Genomic DNA, 18,832 nt, shown 5'->3' on the forward strand with positions numbered 1-18,832 from the left:
ATCTAGTACAGGAATCCCAGACCTTCGGCAGGTTATCGGGGTACAAGATCAACTTCTCCAAGTCATATGTTTTAAATGTCAGCGTACCCGCAAGGAGAACAACGCAGCTCCAACGCAGCTTCGCGTTCCAGTGGGCCGCTGATAAAATCCGCTACCTCGGCACCTGGCTGACGGTTAGGGAATCGGAGCTCTTTACAGCAAATTTTGCCCCGATACTGGCTAGATTCCAAGCAGACATGAGGGAGTGGGCCCTACCGCACATCTCCTGGCTGGGCAGAATCCAAGTAATTAAAATGAACCTGCTACCGAGATTACTCTACCTCTTTCAGGCTCTGCCCATCTCGATCCCCACCTCATTCTTTACCACACTTCGACAAGCGATGGGAGCCTTTGTATGGGACGGGAGGAGACCCAGACTTAAATACGCACTACTCACCCAACCTAGGAACAAAGGGGGCCTAGCCCTACCCGGTTTCCGGCAATACTACAAGGCATGCCATCTGCAACGGGTAGTGGAGTGGTCTAAAACTGGGGTCAATAAATTATGGAAACAGGCGGAGGAGGGGTTGGCTGGGATCCCAGCCGCCCTCATCCCGTGGCTCCCCGGGGGGACCGACGGAAAGGAAACACACTACTCCACATACACGAAAGCGACGCTGAAGGTATGGAGAGGGAGTGTCGGCAGACACACACTCTCCACATACCCGTCCCCACTGCTCCCCCTCACACACAATCCAGGCTTCCCACCAGGCAAGGACCCTAGGGCACTGAGGGCCCTGGTGCAATGCCCAATGCCGAGGCTGAGACATGTGTGCTCCGGTCAGGGGCTGAGGTCCTTAACTGACTTGTGTGGTGGTGACCCTAACCAGCCGTTCACGACCCACTTCCGATACGCGCAACTAGTGAGCTACACCAAAACCCTACCACGGGCAGGAGCTCTCACGAGGGGACTCACTACCTTTGAACAACTCTGCGTAGACCCTGACCCACTACCACATGGTATTTCGCAGCTTTACACCCTCCTACAAACACACACACCCACGGCCACACCACGTTTTATGGGTAAATGGGAGGAGGCCCTTGACCATACATTCAGCGCAAGGGAATGGGAAAAGATATGTGAGATCACACACCACTGCTCCATATTTAGTAAGAGCCAGGAGATAGCTTATAAGATACTCACGCAATGGTACTGCACCCCAGACACAACTCAATACATACATGCCCATGGGACCAACATATGCTGGAGATGCACAAATGCACCGGGTACACCTATACATATTTGGTGGGCTTGCGAACTCATCCAACCATTCTGGAGGAAGATACACACAATCACATCCCGCTTCTCTGACAACCCACCACCATTAGAACCTGCAGCAATGCTGCTACACCACACGACTATACCGATTTCTAGGTACAAAAAATCGCTTACAATCCGTATCCTAAACATGGCCAAGCAAACTATACCACAATACTGGAAAAAGAGTGAGACTCCTTCCCTTCTCAAGTGGTTCACCCACATGGAGGAGCTGAGAGCGGTGGAGGAGCTCTCCATGTTAGCAACTGATAAACAGCGTCAGACATACTTGGACATCTGGACTCACTGGATACTGACTACGACGAAACAGGACTTCCTGACGATGCTACAAAACTAAATATAGGGCTATACTCTGCCTAAATGATTTAGGGGACGACGGACAGACCCTCCTCCTCCTTCCCTTCACTTTCCTAACCCTCTCCCTTCCCCACTACCCGAGAGTCACAAGCGAGAAACGCTACCCAAAGGCCACGACGACATAAAGGCACTGGAAACGAGCCCTTACATGTTCATTTCCCTACAAAATGGCATTCCGCTGTAGTAATAAACTGTCAATAGGGAACCTCAACAGACGCGAACCCCCACAGATGCACATCAACAGACCAAGTACTCATCCCTCTCGCACAGGCAGATCACAAACAGCCCTCGCAAGGGACTCAAGGGAGGTAATAGAGTACTCTTCATTAGACACCTTAGCGGTAGCCAACTAGAGGGATCTTGTCTTAACCTGGGGGGACAACAGCTTAGCCAAGGGTGGTTACCCCTCTTCGGTGGACCACACTGCAAGAGACGAATGGGCAGAGTTTGAGGGAGGGAGGGGGGGGACTCACCTTCATGAGCTCTTACTGTTGTTGATATCTGGGACCTGCGTGTCCGACAGCCTTGTTGGGCCTGCGTGCCCGTTTTATGTTTGAATCTAACATGTTGTTGAAAATTGCGCAGACCTGCGAGTCTATGCAGAAATGATTCTATTTTCCCCTTCTATCCAGGAAATAAAAATTATATTTACAAAAAAAAAAAATCAACACTATGTCCTACCATGGAAAATATTACCTTATAATATCAATATCATTGTTAAATGTTTAAATAAAGCAAATGAAAGTGTAATGGATTTTTGTGTCTTCTCTTTATTGCAGCCACGAAGTGTTGACAGCTACAACTTCAAAGCATTTTAACAGTGTTGACTGATTAACAGTAGACCTAGTGAAACCGACACAGAGAGTGTCAACTAAAGACAAACAAGGAAAACACTGAATTGCACAGAAAAAAGGGATGTATTCACTAAATAGTTGGGTGTAAAACATGGCTCAGTAGATAAAATGTATTCCAACTCATATTATTTCAACGTATTATTTTGGACGCATTTTTTTTCTCAATGGACAGGACAAAATATATCTAATACTAAATATGTAGCAAACCGTTCCCTTCCAACGTTAAATATAATATGATGCATTCCATAAATAGATAAGATTATAACACTAGTCGCTGGTAACAAGTGTCTAAGAGTTGGAGGAAAGAAATCTACAACAAAACATACACTATGCAGTATACCAGTGAGCAAACAGAATAGTTAATTTATGGTAGCATAATAATTTATGGTAGTATAATCCATGCTCATTTTCATAAAATAGGGAATTCGGATATGGCGAATTTCACTACTAATGCAAATACGCCTTATTTCAATCACAGCATCACAGTGATACCTCAATTTGGATCATGCATTCTGCTTACTGTATTCGAACATATCGTATTTTATAATATGCAATTCAGTTAGTCACCCTACGTTCTTTTGTATAATAAATGCTATGCCATATTGCATTTTCATATTTGCTACTTTTGTTACTTATTTTTCACCAGGCCTCAGTACCTACATGTATTTTTTCATGGTTGCCCTCTTGGTATTCAGGCACTCATGGAGCTACATTGCTTAGTAATTATGTGGCTAAGTGTTGCTACTGACTGTGTAAATTCATATCAGGCCCAAACTTGGGCATATACACATATTCAGCATTTATGGTACAGCCTGTTAATACTCTGTCTTATTTCACTGTCTGTCAAAACTTACATTGTTTTAAGCCCTTTCTGGTCTCAGCACAGGATTAGTCAATCGTACTTTAAAATGATGTCTGTTATATGGTTATCCGGTATGTCCCTCACCTAAATGTTATAGTCGCCACATGAACCAGGTCCGCCACTTAGGGACACACCACTGCCCCCTCCCCCCTCCACCCCCCCCCCAAAAAAAAACTGCTTAGTATATATACCCCAAATGAAAATCTGCATTTAAAACAAATAAATAAAAAATAAAATATATTTTTTAATGGGATTATATTTAAGTGTTTCTTAACAAGCCCTACAGGGCCTCTAACACATGGTACTGTCATTCGATTCGACCGTCACTAGCCTCACATTAATGCATGTTACTCTGTTATTCTAGCATTTGCTATTGCTTTCAACCCTATTGTGCTATACCAATTATGTATGCATAAGTGTTAATCATACTCCTAAGCATCCCACAAGTATAAACTTATGTATTATATATAAAAAAATAAAATAAAAACATTACATTAACTTTTCACAAGCTAGATGCTTTAGAAACATATGTCTTATAAATTCTGTTTCCTCCTACATTCAGCGTACGGTCATCACAGCCTAAAATCAATTCAGCACTATTGCATTCTAGTGGTCTAAACCTCATTCCTGTCGTAAATTCTGTTTTATACCTACTACTCAACAAACTCTACAACCTATATCTGATCTACCAATCACCGCTCCATTACTTTTATCACAGCCTCACGTGGCCACCCTGCACCTCAGGACATTGGGTTCCTTCTCGACTTCATATACATAGTCCTTGCAAAAAGCCCTTAATGGGACTTTGCAACGTCCATTTCACATGACCCTCAGTGGGCAACATACTATGTTCCTATTTCAGTGCTTTGTTGGACTTTTAATTTGCATAACATCCACTTACAGGGGTTGCATACTACCCCACCACACTACACAATATCAATAAACTAATCATACCTTACTATACCGTATGGCTTTCATTAGGACATCCTCGTGGGGAACCTGTATCCTTCATTATATACGTTGTCCCTACCACATGTCAAACACTATGGTTAAGCAGTATCCATTAGGTGGGATCATCATTGCCTAAATATATTCATATGTTGCAAACGATTGTCATCAATACCTTTAAACATGGTCCTTTCTTGACCTTCACTACATTGGCTTCACAAGGCCCTCTATGGGCAACCCAATACAACACAATTTTGGCTCCTCATTTGGGTTTGGAATGAAGGGCCTGCTTCACGAGGGTTATATACTGCTTATATTACTTCATTCAATTATAAGCTCGGTCTGGCTAGACCTACACCAACCCAACCTATATGGACCTCTCGGAGCCTAAGGAATCTGGGAAAACCTTAATTCCTCATCCGATAAGTTTTATCCTTATTCCACATATTAAGCCACTTCAGTCTAGCATGGTATTGACAACGTTACATATGACAAGTCACCTACATCTAGACACTTAATAATCTATCATGTTGGTTATTTGCGTCATTTTGCTTTGATCACAGCCTCAGACGGCCCTCCACTACATACAAAGTTGCCGCCCTGGTATTCATGACAATTCTCCATACCACTACATATGGACTGGTTCAAACAACAAAGGCATCGTGCTTGGCCTCTACACAACTCTTACAACCTTGATATGTTTATTCCACATTTGTTATTTCCAAATGTCCGTACCCCTCATACAGCCCTATTTTTTTCCATCCTGCAGCTCAGGACTTATATTGGGCACTCTCTGCCTTTCGCAACGATACCTCTACACATGGCCTTCACTCCAGACGGTTACATACGGCCCTCTTCAGGCAAACCACTACGATCCAATTTCGGCCCTCCATTTGGGCATTTACATACAACATTTTCCTGCTTACAAGGGAAAACTACAATCCTTTCATATCACATTTTACTATTCCACCTTGCCTCACTAGGCCCACACAAGTCCTCCCTATATGGTTCCTCTCTCGGCACACTCCCAAGAACCCAGAACCCCTCATTACGAAATTATACGTATTCAGGCCTCTTCCCTCTTCGGTCTGTCTATTTTACTTAAATTAGTATAACCCACACCTTCATCTAAGGTGATGACTAGATCTCATAATTCGCTTCACGCTACTAAGCTGGATATGTTACATACATGTTTTGGCGTTTAATTACTTAGGCTATTTTTTCTCACGCATTCTTCAGGTCCTTCTAGTAGGACGCACAGTGGGAACTCATCTAGATTTAGTTCAATCAGGTATCTCTTTTCCTGACTCACTTTGTTTGGCCTAGGTAAGTACTCATTATACATAAGTTCCCTTATTTTTCTTTGTTCCCACCATTCTTACTTATCAACCTGTTTTTGACGTATCACTCCTTAACCACAACACAGGTACGTTATTTCAGTTAGCACGTACACCATCCTGTACATATTCCCATTGTTTTTAGGTTCCTTTCTACAACATATTTTCTCAAGCTCAACCTCACTAGTTGGGCAATATAAGTACGTTCCAACATACTTTCTATCAATCCATTAAGTTTCTATTCCCCTACACTTCTTAGGGATAGATCAACTGGCTGATTTTCTAGTATATATTAATAATTCAGTCCCGCAAGGCTAACACCCATCCTCACGCAGATGTATTCACCCATCGGCCCAACTCATAGCTAGAGCCTCGCTCCAACCTGTACAGGTAATTAGAAAGGGCCTCACCTGTCACAGCCACTCATTTGAATCTCTTATTTGTCACCGAGAGGCCAACATTCATGCCACTTCTTACTGTGGCCTCAGTCCCTCAGACAAAATCCCAGCTTGAGCCTCTCTGAGCCACTTGGCATATACCTTCCACTTGTATAGCTAATTTCTTCACCATCCGGCACAGGGCTACACTCTCATCCACATGCCCATTACATTTACTCATTGTTTATTCATCATTGTAGCGGAGAGCTGATATCCCACAGCTATTCTCCACGTAAGATCCCAGTGAGGCTCAGGAACAAGGCAATAGTAAATCCACAGGCAGAGTTTCCAGCAGGCAAAATAACGCAGCAGTATCCCCACAGCACTCCCAATAACTGGACGACACACAGTTTCAGGAGCAGAACTGACAATCTTTATTCCAGGGTTCCTTATAAAGCATGCTCCCATGCAAGGGAGGGGTTTACATCAATTAGGACAGTAACCAATACTGTAAATGTTACCTCCCACACATCTCCTCCCCTCAGGGTGACTCATAATCCCCTTAACTTACACAGTGTTTTACCCCAAACATGGATGTACCCCTAAACCAACACATAACATTAATATTCGGGTACCGCTAGGTAGCCCTGATCTGGGTGAACAATATATCCAAAATTCACCCAGATCGGACCAGGGGTCCGGTAGTTTGGTGGAGGGTGAAGTTTGACCGACCGCACACGAGGTGGTAGCCGAAAAGGGTTCCATACGTTTGGGCCCTGCGGTCGGTCTCCGTTCGGCAGACGAAATACACAATATTCTTAGCCATCCATACCTAAATTGGAGGTCTCAGCGGTGTTCGGTTGTTTGAGTGTCCGATTTGAGTTCCAGACACTCGACGACCAAACACCGCTGAGATTTTGATGCGTTAGATGGCCGCCGCACGTGGTTCATATACCGAACAGCGGCCACCCAGGCATCAGCAATAAAGATCTAATGGTTCGGTAGTTTCATTCTCATGGAACTACCGAACCCACATACGAAATTATATCTAAAGACATGAATACACAGCACGAATATAGTTACACAGGTAAATTATAGGACAGGCTTACTGCATTCCGCTACAATCATGTTATGTCTTTCATCACTAGAAGAGGTTATTTCATTCCCAGGTACCCCCGCCAGACCCTCCACCCCAGCTAGTCCATTGAACCCTGGTCAAGTACCAGGATACCACCAACACAGTTCCTTGTAATCCTGGACCGTTCCTAATTGCTGCCGAACTCATGCGTTAAGACTTACCGCTGCCAGCTACAGCACTGAAGCCAAGATGTACAGACTCATGATTGCCAACTCTACGCCCGTACAAGTATCACAGACAACTACCGGTGACATTAATAGGCGTACATCTTGACTTATTATCAATACAGCTCTGCCCACCGCGGACAGTGCCCAGCATATCAGGAGAGACTGAGTCATTCATTGGCTTTTGCAGCCATTATCAAGGACAACTGGTTCCATGACACATAGCCCACAGAGACATGAAGCGTACTCTTTTAGTAACCTTCAGCTCTTGTTGTAGTATACTCCATCGCGACCACTGCGCAGCCCGGGGGGTCTCTTTGGTGGAGGAAGTCTGTCAATTGCTATTCAAACACAGCAGTATGCAAAATTACTTGGCTGGCAGCAACACAGCAATTTGTCTGCATACACATACCAGCCGGTCACAACATGTGTCTGTTAGTCCACCCATTGTACAGTGCTACGGAATTGGTTGGTGCTATATAAATAATAAAATAATAATAATAATAATAACAGCTGAAGCCTTGTCTCAATCCCATTTAAGGTATTCCTCCAAACATTCCACGGCTGCTTAACCACATACTAAAACTCCTACATTTCATGATCTCATTCTGGATTAGCTCATCTCATGGTCATGGTAGATTGCCGGCACACGTGGCTCTGTTTTCTTATACCAACCATTTACATACCAGAACTCTGGCCATTTGAATAAGTTCACTTTGGAATATTGAACCGTCAATCCGTACTCCATCAATACCATGGTGACATTCACATCCTTTTGCCACCTCAACCTTAAATTAGCTTACAAACTCTTGAACTTATGCCCACCTGCAGACATATACCTACATTCTTTCAACAATAAATGGTGCCCAGTCAACATACTAGACCATTTTGTCCTACACTCAAAGGACTACACAGGCATGCACTCTTTTTCAAGGTTACACGTTAACCATTCACTACATCAAATTCATCCTGTACGTCAGGACACAATTCATAAAACTCTGATACGACCCTTCATCATATTCAGGTCATTCTTTTAGAATAAGCACTGCTTCTGCAGCCTTTAGTAATCATCCCAGCGCACATCATAAACTGGGACATTGGAATCGTCTGCATACTCCAGATGTCCCTCAAACAGTACTTTAAAGTACTTGCTATGTAATGTCAACACGTATTAACCTCCCTGGTGGTATGATTATGTCAGGAATTTTGTACCAAAAGCGGTACCATTTTTTTGCATTTGAATTACCCGCCCAGTTCCGCCCCCATGAGCCTCTGCGGCTCACAGAGACGGAACCAGGAAGTCAGATGGAGGCATCCGCCGGGGCTCTCACCGGCAATCTTAGCGCGGGGACATCGCTGGATCGCAAGGAGAAGTTAACCCCTTCAGGACGGAGTCAATAGTGCGCGTTCTGATCAAAACAAAACGTAAACAAAAACTGGAATTTGCGCTATATGTCTGTTCACCCGTATTTCCCCTCTTTCAAATTATATGCACCCACACTTATTATATATCATTTTGTTCAGGAGAAACAGGGCTTTAATCTATCATTAACTATTCATATATGGAACATCATTTATTATGAATAAAAGTAAAAAAAATGTGAGAAAATAAGATTTTTTTTTAAATTTGCATTTCCGTCTGACATTTTAACTGTGAATGTCATAATACTGACTACAAATATAAATATATATATATATATATATATATATATATATATATATATATACTTGTGGGCCCCTGGGAATCTGCGGCAGGTCCTCTCTTATGAAAGCCACTAGAAAGGACTACAATTTGTTGTTTTGCCTTCTTCTGGATAAACAGCAAAAAGTAATAGGATTCAAGGTTGAACTTAATGGACTTTTTTTCAACCTAGACTATTATGTAACAATGTAAGAAAACAGTCCCTATCCTACCCCATAAAGTTGCACACACACTGCATCTATTATACAAGCATACACTGCATACTATACATATACACTGCATCCAATACACACACATACACCCATCCAATATACACACGCACACTGCATCCACTATACACATACACTGCATCCAATATATACACACACCCCATCCAATACACACACACACACTGCATCCACTATACACATAAACTGCATCCAATATATATACACACACACTGCATCTATTACACAAACACACACTGCGGACTATACACATACACGCCATCCAACCTACAACATCTGGGGATCTACCTTTTTATTTTATTTTTTTAAGATTTGAAAGGTTTTTTTATTTTGTTAACATCATCATGGGTCAGGGGAGGGTACAGAAAAAAAGAAGGGACAGGAAGGTATATGATTTGACAATAGACATGTATGAAATAGTAAACAATAGAAACAATATCGGTCTCGGGTATATGCACAGGACATAGACATAATCGAAGTAGAAGTCGTACATAAGAATCCTGGAGTTTGACTGCATGTTTCACCTGGGAATCAGCATATGGGTTATCTACAAATATTCCTTTGCAATGTAACTCGTCTCAGTTGACTTGAATGTCAAAGCCTGTTGCTTTCTTTCGTAGCTAGTTCTATGTTATTTACTTCAAGATACGTCAGGAGGAGAAGGTGGAGGGTACAGAATGCAGAATGGTGTACGTTCGAAGAGAGAGTGGTCAACCATCTACTCGTCATCTTTCAGTGCGCAGTATAACATCACACCCTTCTGAGGTTTTAGGTGGTCGATATTGAGCTGGGCCCTACACCTGTGTGACCACTCTGCCCTGAACATTTTTTCACCTACCAGTCTACCCAGGGTTGCCATGCATTAGTAAAGGACTCATGATGGTTAGGTGAATTGATGGTCAATTTCTCATATGTGTAGAATAGCTGAATTTTCTCTAGTAATTGGGATTTGATTGGACATATGCGTTGCTTCCAATGTAGAGCTATAAGGTTGCGGACCGCCAGTATGGTCAGGGCTCCTAATTGTCTGGAAGCTTTGGGGGTCTGTTTGGAAAAATTAGGAACAGACAAGTGGACAGAGTCATTTTAATATCGGACAAGCCCAGGGACGATAGGACATGTGCCACTGATTCCCACAGTGGCGTTATGGGTGGGCATTGCCACCAAATTATGTTCCCTTCTGCTTTTTCGAAACACCAGCACATCTTGGAGGTTGAGGGGTAAATCTTATGCAGTTTGTGTGGGGTGAGATACCATCTAAATAAGTTTTCTGTGTGCTTCTAAGTGGGAGTAACATTTAGTTAAGCCTTTCAGTGCATTCAGCGCTTTTATCCATTTTTGTGTGGATAGCTCACACTCTGTTTCTGTATCTCTCTCTATTCCAGACAATGCTTGGTAACAGATCGATAATGTCTTGGGGTGTCTAGGTCTTTTCCGACACCTTTCAAAAATTGTATGGGCAGTATGTGCAAGGTGTGGTGTGAGGAGGTCTTGAGTGCGTACGTGAGACAGGGCTATGTTTTTTAATTGCAGGTATTGGAATACGAATGAATTTGGCAGCTGGAATTCGGTTTGTAGGTCTGGGAACGGTCAGATTTCTCCATTTTGGTAGATATCCCCTATGGTGTGTATACCTTTATTGGCCCAGGAGTTGAAGGTGAGCCAGGGAGATAATGCTGTCAGTGCTGTCAACGGGGTGTCCTGCTGGTATTTATGTGCCCCTCTATTTTATTCCTAAAGTGGTCCCAGTGGGTTATAGTGAGTCGTGTAGTTGGGAACAATTGTGTGTTCATCGTCCTTAGGTGTTTGGGAGCCCACATAATGTTGGACAGTGATGAGCTCTCTGCTCTTGAGTTTTCTATGTCTACCCAATGTAATATGCCCTTCTATTCATGCAGCTTAATCGCGGACTCTAAAAAGCTTGCTCTGTAGTACGTCCTTACAGAAGGTAGGCCTACTCCTCCCTGAGAAGGATTTTTCTGTAAGAGAGATATCGGTATGCAGGGTCTACATTGGTCCCAAATGTATGTGTTTATGCTTTTTTGTATGTGGTTTGTGAGGGAAATGGGTGTGTGGTGGGGCAACATCCTAAACACATACAAGAGTTTGGGTAGAATTACCATTTTGGACCTATTTACTATCCCTAACCAGGATAATTTCACAATTTTCCACTTGGAGATGGTTGTTGTACATATGTTAGGCAAAGATTTGTCATTTAAGTTATAGGTAGTCAGTAGGGAGGGTGCTAATTTGACCAAGTAAGTTATGTTAGTTTCCTCCAGTCGAACTGGTATTTTCTGTAAGGATTTGGACTGGATCTGCCGGTAAGCCAATCGTCAAGTCTTGAGTTTTTGCTTGATTTAATGTATAATGGGAAATGTTCCCATATTCTTGTAATAATTGGAGGAGAGCTGGGACAGAGGTGGTCGGTTGCTCCAGGGTCAGCAGGATGTCGTCTGCAAACATTGAGAGACTAAAGCTTTTGTCACCTACTTCCACTCCCTGTATGGCTGGATGTTGTCTGATGTTTATATGCCAATGGATCTAGGGAGAGGATGAACAGCAATGGAGAAAGAGGACATCCCTGACAGGAGCCATTAGGGATATGAAATTTGAAGGAGAGAAACCCCGCGTTGGAGACCCTAGCTGCAGGTTGGTTATAAGGGGCAAGAATTCCATTGATGAATTCACTGGGGAGCCCATTTTTCAGAAGTACTCTCTCCATATACAGCTAATTGAGCCTGTTGAAGGCCTTCTCTGCATCTAATGCTAGTAGACTTCTCTTTATGCCTCTTGCATGTGGGATAGTATGTTCACAATTTTTCGCGTATTATCCAACCCTTGTCTTTTGCGGACAAACCCTGACTGATCCTTGTGGATTGTTCGTGGTATTAATGTGGCCAGTCTATTCACCAAGATTTTTGAATACAGTTTTGTATCAACAGATAGGGCAAAAGTTTGGGCATGTGGTGGGTGGTTTCCCTGGTTTCGGTAGGGTAGATATGTGGACAATTTACATGTCGGTGGTGAGGGCTCCCTTTGAGTAGCAAGTGTTGAAAAGATCTGATATGTGTGGGGCCAGGATGTCTGCGAAGGTTTGGTAATAGCCATTAGTATAGCCATCAGGCCCTGGTGCTTTGTGGGATGGGAGAGATTTAATGGCCTTTTCTATTTCTGCTATATTAAATGGAGCTGATAATTGGTTTAACTCTTCTGGCAGCAGTTGTGGGACCGTTATTGAATCTAAAAAAGGCATTAATGTCTTTTACTGATGGAGTTGGGCATTTGGGGTTGTCTTTTAAGTTGTATATAAAGTGCTATAGTATTGACAATGTCTTGTGGGTTTAGCAATTTTCCTTTTTTAGGCGAGATGATGTGCGCTATTTTTGAATGCGTCAGTCTAGCTTTTAATTGGGAGGACAGAAGGGCAGCATGATGTTAGTTTTGGCTAGTTCTATATCCTTTAGTCTGCCTTGTAAGAGTCTCAGTCAACCTTGAGTGGCAAGGAAGGGGTCCAATTTGTTTTTGTGTGTTAGAACTGCCAGTTCTTGTAGGGTCTCAGTGTATGCTTTGAGTCTCTGCTTTTTTGCGTAGCTTCCAGCTCTTATAAGGCTCCCCCTTATGAACGCCTTATGTGCTTGCCAGAAGGTTTCTGTGTTTGTGTCGGTAGGGGAGTTGGATTTGGAATAGCCTCTAGGTCTTGTCGTACTTTTGCAACTATGGCAGGGTCCTGTAATAAGGCATCATTGAGCCTCCAGGATCCTGATCCTGAGGTGGGTAACTTTTGATATATTGACAGGTAATCGGGGCATGATTGAAGTGATTTGTCCGATTGTAGTGTCTTGGATTTTGGTAACTGAGGACCTTGGTAAGAGGAATCTATCGATTCACGTATAGGTGTTATGGACCATGGAATGGTAAGTAAAATCTTTCTCTAATGGATGTAGTACCCTCCACGTGTCCAGGAAGTCATGTTGTAATAATTTGTGTTTTAGAGTGGCGCCTGTTTTTCTCTCCTTCTATATGTGGTGGGCAGAACCTTGTCCGAGGAGGTGGAATCTATTTTATGGTCTAATATGAAGTTGGTATCCCCCTGGATTATTACTTCTCCAAATTTGTATTGTGTTGCAAATGCAAAGATTTTGTCAAGAAAGGATATATGGTCGACCTGTGGGCCACAGACACTGATAAATGTATATGGTTCGTTGTTTATATAACATTGTGGTAATAAATATCTGCCTGCTCTGTCTCCCAGTTTTTTGACCAGTCGAAATGTGACTCTGTCACCAATTAGCACTGATACCCATCTTTTCTTAGATTTATAACAAGAGTGAAAATCATATGAAAAGTGTTTGGAGGTGTAAACTGTAAAGTTAGTTGTTACCTCTGTATGTAACTCAGGTACAGTCTTTGGCATGTAACACTTCGCTTTAAACGAATAACAATATGAAACAACAAACGTATAACTAAAAGCAGAAATTCACACAGCATAGGCCTAGTCCCTCAATGATAGCATCTTATCTGAGGGAATGAGCAGTCATCTCCGTGATCTTCCGCATGTCGGGCAGAGTCATTTTCCTGCGGCGGCTCTTTGCCAGTCCTTAGTGATTTTCACCGGTGACCAGTGTGGATTTCTTCCCGATTCCTGTGCTCTCGGCGTCGCATGGCGATCTTCCAATCTCCAAGGAGCTGTCTCCATTCTTCTATTGTAGTGATGTGTCGTGTTGTGCCATTATGGCGAACTATGATGTGGCCTGGGAATCCCCATTTGTATTGCATGTTAGCTGTCATCAGCGCTTGGGTAATCGGAGCTAAGGCCTTCCGTTTCCAGAGAGTAGCAGCTAATAAGTCCATGAAGAGCTTTACTGTCGCGTACCGCTCAGGTAGGGTCACTGAGCGTCTCGAGGCCTGCATGACCCTATCTTTAGTGGTAAATTAGTGCAGCTTAGTTATGACATCCCTTGGAGCTGCTTGTGGTAGATTTTTCGGTCACAGAAGTCGGTGTATGCGGTCAAGGAGAAATTTGTGCTCCAATAATTCCGGAACCAAGGTTTTGAAGAGATCTTTTGCGCATTGGGACAAATCTTGGGGGAGGACGTCCTCCGGTATGCCTCTGAGGCAAATATTGCTGCATCTGTTGCGGTCTCCATGATCCGCTACTTTGTCTGTCAGACGGTCTATCTTAAGTTGGAGCTCTGTGTAGTACTCCACCAAGTTGTTGTAAGAACATACATTTGTTTCTCTTTTATCTTAATAATGGAATAGGAATAACGAGTGAAAGAGCCACCATCAACCACCTTGTGATCTGCACATAGCTATATAAGTAAATTTTAGTTTCAGATGACTGAAAAAATATTTAGGGTATTGCACCCTCCGAGACACACATGTCATTTGATTGGATAGATGGTTCTTATAATTTGACAGTCTCACGATACAGAAGGCTTGCAGTGGTATAGTTTATGTCTGTTATAACAGCTCGCACAGAACATCAGCCTATTTTGTGTACTCAAACAAAGCTCTCTGCAAATCATTTTGACCCATAGACAGTTCTGCCAGGCATTGTTCTTCAAGCGTGGGATGCTTTGACTTGATTTGCAACAAGCCAAGAAACAAATAACTCATTTACAGAAAGAAGCAGAGTGTAAAATGATTGAAAATGTTTGCGAACTTTACTGATACTGAGCCAATACCCCCCTTGTCGAAATGTCCCTACTTCTGGCGACCACCTCTCAATCAACAATGGTTCAATGGAGCCTGTTGTTGATTCATCTAGAATAACAGGACAGCTTTCATTTATGCATTCCTGGAGCCAAGTCTGTGGTTTCTTTACTGATAATAACTGAACTGAAAATGTAGAAACTACACTTGTCAGCTCCAAGCAGTAATACTGCACTGTCTTTGTAGTTAGTCCATGTGGATAAAACTGCTACTCAAAGAGCAGTGTTTGGTGCATCAAGAGGTCGATAATATGTATTATCTTTTAACAATTGCCCATATACATGGAACTAGATCATTAAATATATACTTAACCCTTGTTCCAATATTCATTTTGGGCATGAATTGTGTATCCTTTTTAGTGTTAGATAGGAAAACAATACCTAAGATATTTCAGTTTTGACTTTATACCTTTTTATCATTCCTCTCTGTAGCTGATTGCTCTCTTCACAGACATAACTCATTGACTGAAAGCCACCAGATCATTCAGAAGTTGTCTCTAAGTTCATAAGATGTCTGAATCACCTCTAATTTTAATCATATATTAAGTCCCATGGCTTAAAGGAGTTCCTCTTTTTAACTCATAATTTAGTATACATGTAGGAGGGAATACAGATAACACTGAGTAGCTCCTGCCTGGGGGTTCACCAAAGCCCTATATTAATTTTTAATCTTCCATCCCACTCTCCTGTGGATAGGGGGGGGGCAAATATGTGGACAACCAATACGTGAACCTGCATTCCTCTGATTGTAGTGTGACAGAAAAAGAGGGACCCTAGCCTTAGTCACCTTTGACTAATTGTGGACCTCCTTTTTTTTTGCCACATTCTTCATTGTTTATTTTTAGCAGAGATTTTACATAAAATTATTTTAATTTGGTAATGTTCCCCATAGAAACTACCAAAAGCAGCTTTGGTAAACAACAAAAAAATTAACAACTTAAATGAAAAGAAAACATTAACCGATTTCATTGATAACCATCTTCACCACAGAAAGTAAGTAATCTGGTCTGCAAACTGTACAAACAATGTGCTTTAAAACTGGAAATTACACGTTTCCAGAAGGAGAACATGCTTATTAGAAATTCTGACAAGTTTATTGCTGGAGGGGTCAGCAGAGTTTTGAAGGGTTCTCCACCAAGTTCTAGAGGTCAGCAAATACTGCTTCATTTTGTTTTGCTCGTGTTGCTTCACCTTCTTCACATTATTCACAATCCTTGAATGTTGAATTCCAGGGTCTTAAAGTCCCAAATTGTCATGGCTCCATCTATCCCAGTTGTACAAAATTTGTGGAGTTTTATCGTCATCATAGATGGACACTTGGGTGATGCTGTTCTGATGCAGTGTCTCCAGTGTGGCATTGAGATCTTCCGTAGTGGCTCTTTTGTCCATGTTTCAGAAAGCGCTCCATTGCGGAGAAATTACGAAGGGTGCTCTACATTGGAATGTCCAATTTTGTAATGAAAGTCAAGATGTCATTATCATCCTAAGTGAACAACATAGGACAACAATCATGGCCCGCTGCTTTCAAACTATTCTCAGATATAAAGATGACCCTTAGTAATGGCAGGAACGCTGTCTTCAGCTAGGCAATAATCATGTTTTAGAATCATCTGGTGCAGACACAATGCTATCATGTAGGACCCAAGCCAAGCGATTGCTACTTGCTGAAGAGCTTACTCTATGCACCCAACCACCACTACCAGCTCCTCCAAACTCAGCCATGAGCTGACCAAATGGCATTTTAGAACACCATGGAGTGCAAGCTGGCTTTTCATCAACTTCTTTAAGGTAAGCAGAGAATACCCTGGTCTGGAAATCACATTATTGGGGTGCCATTCCAGGCTAAGCACTGTTTAATGAATTGGCTTCTTGATGTGCTTGCTCACCCATCAGTTATTTTCTGACTCAAAGTAGCACACAGATATAAGTCTAGCTCCACTCCTGACAGCAAACTTGTTTTCTAGAGGAGACCACTTAACAAAGATTGCAGCACGATGGATACGTAGGATAACTGATGTTGGTTTCCAAACCCCATCCTCCTGGCTCTACACATAAATGTTGCTGTTAGCTCAACAGGTCACAATACGGTCACTTTCAGGAGCCCAGTCAATGCCTGTTATGTGCCCATTGTGCTCCTTTAACTCATGCCCCTTCACTTATTGATTTTCACTTTTTTTTTGTAGATTTGAACCTCGTGGTTATTTGGGCTGATGGCAATCTGAGTGAGATCTTTGTTCCAGGCATGGCAGCTGATGGGCTCAAGTAAAAACTGATGCAAGGACATTCTTGAGTGTTTTCAGGCAAAAAACTGAAAATGATTGAACATCACAAGTTCTCAGGTTTTCAAATGTGCTGTGGAACAGTACTGATTCATGGACTCAGTCAACGCGAACCCGGCGCCGGAGCAAAGGAAGAGCTGCTGACAGGAAGGGAGCAGAAATGCACATCTTTGGACCCACATTTAATTTCATTAACTTGTTTTGCTTGCTAGCAGGACCAATTTATTGGTTGAATTAATTTCCTCCTCTTATCCTTGTTTGTACTGTGCTCTGTGTGCTTTCACTACAGATTTTTTTACATAGACTGTTCATGACTCTGTTATGTCAGTAAAGCTGACCTTTGACCGTTTCTGATGATTTGTAAAATACACATAAATAATGATGGTTCTCTCATGAACTCAAACAAAATAAAGACAAACAATGTGTCTCTGAAGTCCTTAAAAGTAGCATCAAAGGCTACAAGGAGGAAAGGTATTTGCCAGCAGCATCCTGACCAATAGGTGTATTAGGTATCAATGACTCACATTAAGGTATATTTAGGACAAGAACATTGATGTCATGGTTTTCTAAAGAGACTTGAATGTGAGGAGAATACATTGGTGACCTTGTGGAAGAAACATTATCTGTCTGGGCCTTTGGGAAACGGAAAGGCTATTGTCCCAGACAACGTATTATACATATTCTATATGAACTGCCGACAGAAAGCCTAGTCGGATAACAATGCTGTTATTAGGATAACAAAACAAGCCTTGATCAATCATGAAATCCAGGGTTTATTCACAAATCAGTGAATTGTGATAAATCGACAGAGGGATTGTAAAGGAAATGCAACATGTCTAACATAACAGACAAACTTGTAAAATAGATGAGAGACCAATGTATTTTTTGACTTATAAAGTGTTTTATCACATATCGCACACTGACATTTCTAATGTTTCCAAGTATGACCTGGACAGCATGTTTATATTTAATGGCATTGGATTGGAGCAGTAACTTTTTAAAATGCTATCAGATTTGCTCCTGGACTTTCAATATGTCTTACATATGTCTATATGTCTTATTTTCTAAGTGCTTATTTCACATTTCTAGTAAATAGCTGAAAGAAAATCTGCTGCTGTACTTTTAATAGTAAATTACTGTCTGCTTTTAGAATGAGGAACAGGGACTATAGATTAGTGGCCATCCCCATTTTTGTCAAACTGCTCTGGAGTGGTTTGACACAAAACATGGAACCATTAGCCCACCTTCAGGCCAGCCACACTCATAATGCAGGAACTAAAGTTCTCATTATCAAGTGTGAATTGATGCACCCTTGATAGCAACGGAATGAGTTAATTGCATTAAGCTGTTTCTATTGATGTAGCAATTCATTACTCAGATGGCAGAGCATAAAAGTATATATTTTGTAACAGAACCAAAATTATCAGGAAATCTAATTTTGCCAAAAGAACTGCTCTGCAAGGAATATGATTTTGTAAAACTGACATTTCTGATGACCTGAGAGCTTGGTCCAGATCTAATATTATGCCTTCTTAGGAAGGCCACACTGGGT

General features: G+C 42.1%; 1 pseudogene; it reads right to left on the reverse strand.

Annotated features, from left to right (window-relative positions):
- Positions 1-16,148: 16,148 nt before the first annotated feature.
- LOC134585697 (actin-related protein 2/3 complex subunit 1A-A-like) lies at positions 16,149-17,308 on the reverse strand (annotated as a pseudogene).
- Positions 17,309-18,832: the final 1,524 nt, after the last annotated feature.

This window comes from Pelobates fuscus, chromosome 2 (genome assembly GCF_036172605.1).
Source record: "Pelobates fuscus isolate aPelFus1 chromosome 2, aPelFus1.pri, whole genome shotgun sequence".
NCBI lineage: Eukaryota > Metazoa > Chordata > Amphibia > Anura > Pelobatidae > Pelobates > Pelobates fuscus.